This window comes from Triticum dicoccoides, chromosome 6B (genome assembly GCF_002162155.2).
Source record: "Triticum dicoccoides isolate Atlit2015 ecotype Zavitan chromosome 6B, WEW_v2.0, whole genome shotgun sequence".
NCBI lineage: Eukaryota > Viridiplantae > Streptophyta > Magnoliopsida > Poales > Poaceae > Triticum > Triticum dicoccoides.
This window is the reverse complement of record NC_041391.1, coordinates 71,804,423-71,816,523: the sequence shown is the minus strand read 5'-3', so window position 1 is coordinate 71,816,523 and position 12,101 is coordinate 71,804,423.

The window sequence follows — 12,101 nt, the reverse complement described above, 5'->3', positions numbered from 1 at the left end:
ATAAAAAGAAACCATGATACGAGAGGAATTAAAGAGACACAAAAGTTCAAGCTTGGGGATGCCCAAGGCACCCCAAGATAATATTTTAAGAAGTCTCAAGCATCTAAGCTTGGGGATGCCCCGGTAGGCATCCCACCTTTCCTCTTCAACAACTATCGGTTAGTATCGGTTGAGCCTAAGTTTTTGCTTCTTCACATGAGTCATGCTATCTGTGCAATGTCATTTTATTTTGTTTTGCTTGCTGTTTGAATAAGATACCAAGATCTGAAATTCTTAATTGAGAGAGAGTCTTCGCATAGTTACATAATTATTTAGCTACTCATTGATCTTCACTTATATCTTTTTGGAGTAGTTTGTCATTTACTCTTGTGCTTCACTTATATCCTATGAGTAAATGGTTGAAATGTCATAAATCTGAAATTATATATGTTTCATTTGCTTACTCCATGGGGAGTAATGACTTCACATCTAAGAAGTAGAGGTTGTAAATTTATTGACGGTTAGCAAGCATTGTATTAGTCATTTGAACAATTCATGAAAGAATATTGAAGGAAGGGAGGTTTCACATATAAATATATTATCATAGATATCTTTTATGGTTGGGAGCACTCATTAAGTATGACATGCTAAAGAGTTGATGTTGGACAAGGAAGACAACGTAATGGGTTATGTTTTCTCACATCTCAGTTAAAGTATATTGTCATGGATCATTCAAACATGTTGAGCTTGCCTTTCCCCCTCATGCTAGCCAAAAATTCCTAGCACTAAGTAGAGATACTACTTGTGCTTCTAAATATCCTTAAACCCAGTTTTTGCCATGAGAGTCCACCATACCTACTTATGGATTGAGTAAGATCCTTCAAGTAAGTTGTCATCGGTGCAAGCAATAAAAATTTCTCTCTAAATATGCATGACTTATTAGTGCAGAGAAAATAAGCTTTGTACGAACTTGTTATGGAAGCAATAAAAGCGACGGACTGCATAATAAAGGTCCATATACAAGGGGCAATATAAAGTGACGTTCTTTCGCATTAAGATTTTGTGTATCCAACCCTAAAAGCGCATGAGAACCTCTGCTTCCCTCTGCGAAGGGCCTATCTTTTACTTTATGCAAGAGTCAAGGTGATCTTCACTTTTCCCTTTTTCATTTTATCCTTTGGCAAGCACTTTGTGTTAGGGTGATCCTGATATATATATCCAATTGGATGTACGTTAGCATGAACTATTATTGTTGACATCACCCAAAGGTGAATACCTTTGGAGGCAACATTATAAGCCCCAATCTTTCTCTTTGTCTGATTAAACTTCATAACCACAAGTATTGCGTGAGTGTTAGAAATTGTAGAAGACTATATGATAGTTGAGTATGTGAAGTTTGCTAAATCAAAGCTCTGACATAGACTCTTCCCGAAAGTAAGATGAATTGCAATTGTTTTGATGACTAAGAATGAAGTTTGCTAGCTTTCAAGAAAGTTTATGGTCTATGCTTTAACATGTGAATTGCTTGTTACTAATTCGTGAAAAGTTTTATGAGATGAACTACTGCTATGACATATTATCATGCTAGAAAAGGTGATTGAAATTATCATTGATCAAACTTGTGCACCTTCTAGCATTCACACTTCATAAATTCTTTCTTTATCATTTACCTACTCGAGGACGAGTAGGAATTAAGCTTGGGGATGCTGATACGTCTCCAACGTATCTATAATTTATGAAGCATTCATGCTATATTACTATGTGTTTTGAATGATTATGGGCTTTATTATACACTTTTATATTACTTTTGGGACTAACCTATTAACTGGAGGCCCAACCCATATTGCTGTTTTATTGCCTGTTTCAGTATTTCGAAGAAAAGGAATATCAAACGGAGTCCAAACGGAATGAAACCTTCGGTAGCGTGATTTTTTGGAAGAATATGATCCTGGAGACTTCGAGTCCACGTCAGAAGATCCTCGAGGAGGCCACGATATAGGAGGCCGCGCCCCCCTTACAGGGTGGTGGCCCCCTGTCTTGCGGGCCCCTCGAGCACCTCCCGACCGACTTCTTTTGCCTATATATTCCCCTGTACCCTAAAACCATCGAATATCAAGATAGATCGGGAGTTCTGTCGCCGCAAGCCTCTGTAGCCACCAAAAACCTCTCGGGAGCCCGTTCCGGCACCATGCCGAAGGGGGAACCCATCACCGGTGGCCATCTTCATCATCCCGGTGCTCTCCATGACGAGGAGGGAGTAGTTCACCCTCGGGGCTGAGGGTATGTACCAGTAGCTATGTGTTTGATCTCTCTTTCTCTCTCTCTCTCTCGTGTTCTCTCTCGTGTTCCCTCTATGGCACGATCTTGATGTATCCCGAGCTTTGCTATTCTAGTTGGATCTTATGATGTTTCCCCCCCTCTACTCTCTTGTGATGAATTGAGTTTCCCCTTTGAAGTTATCTTATCGGATTGAGTCTTTTATAAGAACACTTGATGTATGTCTTGCCATGCTTATCAGTGGTGACAATGGGATATCATGTGCCTCTTGATGTATGTTTTGGTGACCAACTTGCGGGTTTCGCCCATGAACCTATGCATAGGGGTTGGCACACGTTCTTGACTCTCCGGTAGAAACTTTGGGGCACTCTTTGAAGTACTTTGTGTTGGTTGGATGAATCTGAGATTGTGTGATGCATATCGTATAATCATGCCCACGGATACTTGGGGTGACAATGGAGTATCTAGGTGACATTAGGGTTTTGGTTGATTTGTGTCTTAAGGTGTTATTCTAGTACGAACTCTTTAATAGATCGATCCAAAAGAATAACTTGAGGTGGTTTCGTACCCTACCATAATCTCTACGTTTGTTCTCCGCTATTAGTGGCTTTGGAGTGACTCTTTATTGCATGTTGAGGGCTTGTTATATGATCTATCTATGTTATTATTGTTGAGAGAACTTGCACTAGTGAAAGTATGAACCCTAGGCCTTGTTTCCTATCATTGCAATACCGTTTACGCTCACTTTTATCATTAGTTACCTTGCTGTTTTTATATTTTCAGATTACAAATACCCATATCTACTATCCATATTGCACTTGTATCACCATCTCTTCGCCGAACTAGTGCACCTATACAATTTACCATTGTATTGGGTGTGTTGGGGACACAAGAGACTCTTTGTTATTTGCTTGCAGGGTTGTTTGAGAGAGACCATCTTCATCCTACGCCTCCTACGGATTGATAAACCTTAGGTCATCCACTTGAGGGAAATTTGCTACTGTCCTACAAACCTCTGCACTTGCAGACCCAACAACGTCTACAAGAAGAAGGTTGTGTAGTAGACATCAAGCTCTTTTCTGGCGCCGTTGCCGGGGAGGCTAGGTAAAGGGCACTCACTCACACCCCGTCAACTAAGCTCTTTTCTAGCGCCGTTGCCGGGGAGGTTAGCGCTTGAAGGTATATCTTTAGATCTTGCAATCAAATATTTTTGTTTCTTGTTTTATCACTAGTTTAGTTTATAAAATAAAACTACAAAAAAATGGAGTTAAGTTTGTCTCATACGCTTCGTCTTTTTAATATCTTTCGTGAGTATGATGAAAAGGAAAATTGTGCTCAAGTGATAGAAGAAGAAATCTATAGAATGTTTGATACTAAATCTTTGAATGATGAGCATGATTGCAATGTTGTTAGTATGAATTCCTTGAATATCCATGATGCTAATGATATGCAAAGCCACAAGCTTGGGGAAGCTATGTTTGATGAATATGATATATTTTGTCCCCCAAGTTTTGATGAGCAAATTTATTATGATGAAAGCATGCCTCCTATTTATGATGATTATATTGATGAAAGTGGGTTTGGAAGAGTGTCAACTTTAGGAAGTAGTGATCCCACTATTTTGGAGGATGTTGAATCTTATCGTGATGAACATGAAAGTGGATTTGGAAGAGTGTCAACTTTATTTAGTGATGATTCCACTATTTCGGAAGAGGTTACAATTGATTATGAGAACAAAGTTGCTATTTATGATGATTATTGTGATGACTTGTATGCTATTAAGAATAATGATAACCATGAAACTTGTCATCATGATTCTAGTTTTCAATTGGATTATGCCTCACATGATAATTATTTTGTTGAGTTTGCTCCCACTACTATTGATGAGAATAAATTTTCTTATGTGGAGAGTAGTAAAATTTCTATGCTTGTAGATCATGAAAAGAATGATTTAGGTGCTGGTTATATTGTTGAATTCATTCATGATGCTACTGAAAATTATTATGAGGGAGGAATATATGCTTGTAGGAATTGCAATAATGTCAAGTTTCCTCCCTATGTGCTTAAAATTTTGAAGCTATGCTTGTTTTGCCTTCCTATGCTAGTTGATCATTGTTCCCATAAGTTGTTTGCTCACAAAATCCCTATTCATAGGAAGTGGGTTAGACTTAAATGTGCTAGTCATATGCTTCATGATGCTCCCGTTATGTTTCAATTCTTATCTTTTATGTGAGCATCATTGCCATCATCATGCCTAGCTAAAAAGGCATTAAAGAAAAGCGCTTGTTGGGAGACAACCCAATATTTACCCTTACTGTTTTTGTGTGTCCACATGATTATGTTACTGTAGTAATCATGTTTTATAGCTTTTGTTTCAATAAAGTGCCAAGTAGAACCTTTGGGAAGACTTGGGTGAAGTTTATGTGATCTTGCTATAAAAAACAGAAACTTTAGCGCTCACGAGATTAGCGGCCATGTTTTACTGGAGAGTGATTTTAGGTTGATTCTTTTTGCATATGATTAATAGACAAATTTATCAGGTCCAGAAATTTATTTCATAATTTTTGGGGTTCCAAAGGTATACGTTTGATACAGATTACTACAGACTGTTCTGTTTTTGACAGATTCTGTTTTCTATGTGTTGTTTGCTTATTTTGATGCATCTATGGCTAGTATTAAGTGGTATTAACCATATAGATGTTAGAATACAGTAGATATTACACCAATATGAATTTATAATGAGTTCATTACAGTACCTAAGTGGTGGTTTTATTTTCTTATACTAACGGAGCTTACGAGTTTTGTTTTGAGTTTTGTGTGGTTGAAGTTTTCAAGTTTTGGGTAAAGATTCGATGGACTATGGAATAAGGAGTGAAAAGAGCCTAAGCTTGGGGATGCCCAAGGCACCCCAAGGTAATATTCAAGGACAACCAAGAGCCTAAGATTGGGGATGCCCCGGAAGGCATCCCCTCTTTCATCTTCGTTCATCGGTAACTTTACTTGGAGCTATATTTTGTTCGCCACATGATATGTATTTTGCTTGGAGCGTCATTTTATTTTGTTAGTTTTTGCTTGATGTTAGTTATAATAATGTTTTGCATCTTTAGTTTCAATAAAAAAGTCAAGGATAGCCTTTGCCATGCTTATTTTGCTAGTATACATGTTGCTGTTTGAAAACAGAAAGTTTACCGCTGTTGCAAAAATTCCCTAGAAAAGTCAGAGAATGGTATAATGTTGAATCTTTTTTCATATTAAGATCTGATAAATTTATTACAATGGGAATTTTAGTTCATAATTGTTGGATTCAGGGAAGTATTGATACTCTTGCATTCTTTACAGACTATACTGTTTTGGCAGATTGCTGTTATGTTTGCATTGTTTGCATATGTTTGCTTGTTTAATGATCCTATTTAAGGATAGGAGTATTAAATATGCAGAGGCATTTAGTATGCAATGTTGAATAATTATTTTAGTGATTTGTTACAGTAGAAAATGATAAGGTTTTGCATTGGTTTATACTAACCTATCTCACGAGTTCTTGTTGAGTTTGTTGTGAATGAAGCTTTTTGATAAAAAGAAACCATGATACGAGAGGAATTAAAGAGACACAAAAGTTCAAGCTTGGGGATGCCCAAGGCACCCCAAGATAATATTTTAAGAAGTCTCAAGCATCTAAGCTTGGGGATGCCCCGGTAGGCATCCCACCTTTCCTCTTCAACAACTATCGGTTAGTATCGGTTGAGCCTAAGTTTTTGCTTCTTCACATGAGTCATGCTATCTGTGCAATGTCATTTTATTTTGTTTTGCTTGCTGTTTGAATAAGATACCAAGATCTGAAATTCTTAATTGAGAGAGAGTCTTCGCATAGTTACATAATTATTTAGCTACTCATTGATCTTCACTTATATCTTTTTGGAGTAGTTTGTCATTTACTCTTGTGCTTCACTTATATCCTATGAGTAAATGGTTGAAATGTCATAAATCTGAAATTATATATGTTTCATTTGCTTACTCCATGGGGAGTAATGACTTCACATCTAAGAAGTAGAGGTTGTAAATTTATTGACGGTTAGCAAGCATTGTATTAGTCATTTGAACAATTCATGAAAGAATATTGAAGGAAGGGAGGTTTCACATATAAATATATTATCATAGATATCTTTTATGGTTGGGAGCACTCATTAAGTATGACATGCTAAAGAGTTGATGTTGGACAAGGAAGACAACGTAATGGGTTATGTTTTCTCACATCTCAGTTAAAGTATATTGTCATGGATCATTCAAACATGTTGAGCTTGCCTTTCCCCCTCATGCTAGCCAAAAATTCCTAGCACTAAGTAGAGATACTACTTGTGCTTCTAAATATCCTTAAACCCAGTTTTTGCCATGAGAGTCCACCATACCTACTTATGGATTGAGTAAGATCCTTCAAGTAAGTTGTCATCGGTGCAAGCAATAAAAATTGCTCTCTAAATATGCATGACTTATTAGTGCAGAGAAAATAAGCTTTGTACGAACTTGTTATGGAAGCAATAAAAGCGACGGACTGCATAATAAAGGTCCATATACAAGGGGCAATATAAAGTGACGTTCTTTCGCATTAAGATTTTGTGTATCCAACCCTAAAAGCGCATGAGAACCTCTGCTTCCCTCTGCGAAGGGCCTATCTTTTACTTTATGCAAGAGTCAAGGTGATCTTCACTTTTCCCTTTTTCATTTTATCCTTTGGCAAGCACTTTGTGTTAGGGTGATCCTGATATATATATCCAATTGGATGTACGTTAGCATGAACTATTATTGTTGACATCACCCAAAGGTGAATACCTTTGGAGGCAACATTATAAGCCCCAATCTTTCTCTTTGTCTGATTAAACTTCATAACCACAAGTATTGTGTGAGTGTTAGAAATTGTAGAAGACTATATGATAGTTGAGTATGTGAAGTTTGCTAAATCAAAGCTCTGACATAGACTCTTCCCGAAAGTAAGATGAATTGCAATTGTTTTGATGACTAAGAATGAAGTTTGCTAGCTTTCAAGAAAGTTTATGGTCTATGCTTTAACATGTGAATTGCTTGTTACTAATTCGTGAAAAGTTTTATGAGATGAACTACTGCTATGACATATTATCATGCTAGAAAAGGTGATTGAAATTATCATTGATCAAACTTGTGCACCTTCTAGCATTCACACTTCATAAATTCTTTCTTTATCATTTACCTACTCGAGGACGAGTAGGAATTAAGCTTGGGGATGCTGATACGTCTCCAACGTATCTATAATTTATGAAGCATTCATGCTATATTACTATGTGTTTTGAATGATTATGGGCTTTATTATACACTTTTATATTACTTTTGGGACTAACCTATTAACTGGAGGCCCAACCCATATTGCTGTTTTATTGCCTGTTTCAGTATTTCGAAGAAAAGGAATATCAAACGGAGTCCAAACGGAATGAAACCTTCGGTAGCGTGATTTTTTGGAAGAATATGATCCTGGAGACTTCGAGTCCACGTCAGAAGATCCTCGAGGAGGCCACGAGATAGGAGGCCGCGCCCCCCTTACAGGGTGGTGGCCCCCTGTCTTGTGGGCCCCTCGAGCACCTCCCGACCGACTTCTTTTGCCTATATATTCCCCCGTACCCTAAAACCATCGAATATCAAGATAGATCGGGAGTTCTGTCGCCGCAAGCCTCTGTAGCCACCAAAAACCTCTCGGGAGCCCGTTCCGGCACCATGCCGAAGGGGGAACCCATCACCGGTGGCCATCTTCATCATCCCGGTGCTCTCCATGACAAGGAGGGAGTAGTTCACCCTCGGGACTGAGGGTATGTACCAGTAGCTATGTGTTTGATCTCTCTTTCTCTCTCTCTCTCTCTCTCGTGTTCTCTCTCGTGTTCCCTCTATGGCACGATCTTGATGTATCCCGAGCTTTGCTATTCTAGTTGGATCTTATGATGTTTCTCCCCCTCTACTCTCTTGTGATGAATTGAGTTTCCCCTTTGAAGTTATCTTATCGGATTGAGTCTTTTATAAGAACACTTGATGTATGTCTTGCCATGCTTATCAGTGGTGACAATGGGATATCATGTGCCTCTTGATGTATGTTTTGGTGACCAACTTGCGGGTTTCGCCCATGAACCTATGCATAGGGGTTGGCACACGTTCTTGACTCTCCGGTAGAAACTTTGGGGCACTCTTTGAAGTACTTTGTGTTGGTTGGATGAATCTGAGATTGTGTGATGCATATCGTATAATCATGCCCACGGATACTTGAGGTGACAATGGAGTATCTAGGTGACATTAGGGTTTTGGTTGATTTGTGTCTTAAGGTGTTATTCTAGTACGAACTCTTTAATAGATTGATCCGAAAGAATAACTTTGAGGTGGTTTCGTACCCTACCGTAATCTCTACGTTTGTTCTCCGCTATTAGTGGCTTTGGAGTGACTCTTTGTTGCATGTTGAGGGCTTGTTATATGATCTATCTATGTTATTATTGTTGAGAGAACTTGCACTAGTGAAAGTATGAACCCTAGGCCTTGTTTCCTATCATTGCAATACCATTTACGCTCACTTTTATCATTAGTTACATTGCTGTTTTTCTATTTTCAGATTACAAATACCCATATCTACTATCCATATTGCACTTGTATCACCATCTCTTCGCCGAACTAGTGCACCTATACAATTTACCATTGTATTGGGTGTGTTGGGGACACAAGAGACTCTTTGTTATTTGGTTGCAGGGTTGTTTGAGAGAGACCATCTTCATCCTACGCCTCCTACGGATTGATAAACCTTAGGTCATACACTTAAGGGAAATTTGCTACTGTCCTACAAACCTGTGCACTTGCAGGCCCAACAACGTCTACAAGAAGAAGGTTGTGTAGTAGACATCAAGGCCATATCACAGTTGAAAAATAATAAGGCTCCCGGCCCGGATGGATTTCTGGCTGAGTTCTATAAGAAGTGCTGGCATATTATTAAGGGGGGTTTGTTGCAGTTGTTCCATGATCTATTCTCTGGATAGCTTCAGCTTTTTCAATTGAATTTTGGAACGATAACCCTACTTCCTAAGAAAATAGAGGATGTGAGAATTCAGCAATTCAGGCCCATCTGTCTTCTTAATGCTAGTTTCAAAAAATTTACCAAGGTCGGGACTAATAGGCTCACGCAGATTGCGCATTCTGTGGTGCAGCATACCCAAACTGCTTTCATGCCGGACAGGAACATCCTAGAAGGGGTTGTGGTCCTTCATGAAACGCTCCACGAGATTCACACGAAAAAACTAGATGGAGTTGTTTTCAAGGTGGATTTCGAAAAAGCGTACGATAAAGTCAAATGGCCTTTCCTTCAACAGGCCTTATGCATGAAGGGGTTTAATGAAGCCTGGCGACGCCTGGTAGAATCTTTCACGCAAAAAGGGAGTGTTGGAATTAAAGTGAATGATGACATAGGTCATTATTTCTAGACACACAAGGGCCTGAGACAAGGTGATCCAATGTCTCATATTCTGTTCAACATTGTGGTTGATATGTTGGCAATTCTGATAGGTAGGGAAAAGGAGGCCGGTCAGGTGGGTGGCTTGGTGCCTCATCTAGTTGATGGAGATGTGTCCATCCTGCAGTACGCTGATGATACGATCATCTTTATGGAGCACGACTTGGCAAAAGCGAGAAATATGAAGCTAGTGTTATGCTTATTTGAACAATTGACCGGATTGAAGATTAACTTTCATAAAAGCGAGTTGTTCTGTTTTGGTAGAGCCAATGAGGAACAAGAGGCTTATAGGCAATTGTTTGGATGCGAATTGGGGTCATTACCTTTCACGTACTTAGGTCCACCATCGTAAGCTGACAAACAAATAATGGAAGTGTATCGAGGATCGGTTTGAGAAGAAACTGAGTTGCTGGAAGGGCAAACTCATGTCATACGGAGGCCGATAGATTCTTATTAATTCGGTGCTCACGAGTGTGCCTATGTTTCTCTTATCTTTCTTCGAAGTTCCAGTTGGTGTTAGGAAAAGGCTGGACTTCTATCGATCCCGATTCTTCTGGCAGAGTGATGTACTAAAGAGAAAATACAAACTCGCCAAATGGGATATCATCTATCGACCAGAGGACCAGGGGGGACCTTGGTATTGAGAATCTTGAAGTCAAGAACAAATGTCTTCTCAGTAAGTGGTTGTATAAGTTACCAGTTGAGACTGGGGCCACGTGGGCGCAGATTCTCCGTAGTAAGTATCTGCAGTCCAAGACTTTGTCCCAGGTGACAGTGAGACCGACTGACTCGCCTTTTTGGAAGGGGCTTATGAGAGTTAAAGCAGCATTCTTAATAGAACAAAGTTTATAGTCGGTAATGGCACCACCACGCGCTTCTGGGAGGATACCTGGCTTGGAGAAACGCCGCTGGCGCTTCAGTATCCGTCCCTGTATAGTATTGTTCAACGACGTGATGCTTTTGTTGCAACGATTTTGCAGTCCATTCCCCTTAATATTCAGTTTAGGAGGACGCTTGTTGGCAACCGGTGGGAAGCGTGGCTTCATTTGGTGAGCAGACTGATGGGGGTTCAGCTCTCTCATCAGTCCGATCAGTTATGCTGGAGGCTTACTAGGTCTGGAGAGTTCACAGTTAAACCGATGTATATCGATGTCATCAACTCTAGTGTCATTCCTACTTCCAAATATATTTGGAAAGTCAAAGTTCCTTTGAAAATTAAAGTGTTTATGTGGTTTGTACATAAACAAGTCATATTAACAAAGGATAACTTGGTAAAGCGCAACTGGACAGGATCTACTAGGTGTAGTTTTTGTGATCGGGATGAAACTATCAAACACCTCTTCTTTGATTGCCCGTTGGCCAAAGTTTTGTGGCATACAATGCACATTGCCTTTAACATCACTCCTCTGAATTCTGTCAGTACGTTATTTGGAACGTGGCTTGTTGGGATAGAGTCTGAAATAGCTAGACACATTCGCGTAGGAGTATGTGCTTTGTTGTGGGCAATTTGGCTCTACAGAAATGATTTGGCTTAATAACAAATATTTATTTTTTGCAGGTTTTATTCCGAGCCACTGCGCTGATCCGTATGTGGTCGTTACTCACTCCGACGGAGGCCAGTGAGCGTTTGGTTACTGGATCTATCCGGTGGGAGATGGTAGCACGGGATATCTTCAACCGATTTGGATGGCGGTCATGTAATAGGATAGGCGATTAGTTTACCTATCTTGCTTATGCTAGCCGGTTGTGGCCTCTTGGCTTTTTTGCTTTTGGCGTTGTGGCTTTTCAGACTGTAAGACCTTGTTGAACCTCTTTGTTTATCTATAAAGTTGGCCGTATGCATCGTTCTGATGCAGAGACCGGGGAGTCTCCCCTTTAAAAAAAATATAGTTTTTTCACGTCTCATGATACTATAGTGGTCAAACCCACACACCCTATTCTTTTCTTGTTGCTTTTGCTTACGATGGTCGCCTCCGGTGACCCAAACAGCAAGGTAAAATAAGCGAAAGAAGAAACATTGAATGGTAATCTAAGGAGAGGAAAAGATAATTCATACACGACACAAGGATATGAAACGATAGAAGAAGAGAAAAGGGGTAAACAAAATTATGTAGGAGGAGATAAAAAATGAGCGATGTCAGTGTCAGCGAGATCGCCAACTTCATGAATTCAAGAGAATCACAACATGGTCTGCCACCGGCTCGGGTGGGCGTCTTGGCGTTCATCAACGGCGGCTGGGTGTGGCTGGTCTAGCACCTTGCGTCATTGGGCGGGTTGCTGGGCTGGACATGTGTGGATCCGTGACAGGGAGCCATGGTAGGGCGTCACAGGGGGTGGCGTATGG